Genomic DNA, 268 nt, shown 5'->3' on the forward strand with positions numbered 1-268 from the left:
TATATCTTCATACATATACATTCGTCTGTTACGGGGGAATTGGAGAGCGGCGGGGTGTCTGTCGAGCCCCCACATGTATTGATATATTGAAGTGTATGCAAGCAACCTAATGCGTTCTTTCTTCTTCTTTTCTCCTTTCTCTATTTGCATAGACCGGCAGCGACAAAAGAGAAAATTCTTCAAACGCACAAGCAATTAATGCTTCGCAATCATCCCGACAACGGAGGTATATACATACCGACACCCTATATACATACATATATATATA

General features: G+C 40.7%; 1 protein-coding gene across 1 annotated transcript in view; it reads left to right on the forward strand.

Annotated features, from left to right (window-relative positions):
- The window catches only part of CSUI_000200 (uncharacterized protein), a gene marked incomplete at its 3' end in the record, with an annotated part of 2,964 nt that overhangs the window by 717 nt on the left and 1,979 nt on the right, over positions 1–268 (forward strand). The window contains exon 2 of the mRNA XM_068060434.1: positions 153–226. The remainder of the gene's footprint in view (positions 1–152; positions 227–268) is intronic.

This window comes from Cystoisospora suis, assembly GCF_002600585.1.
Source record: "Cystoisospora suis strain Wien I chromosome Unknown contig_92, whole genome shotgun sequence".
Classification (NCBI taxonomy): domain Eukaryota; phylum Apicomplexa; class Conoidasida; order Eucoccidiorida; family Sarcocystidae; genus Cystoisospora; species Cystoisospora suis.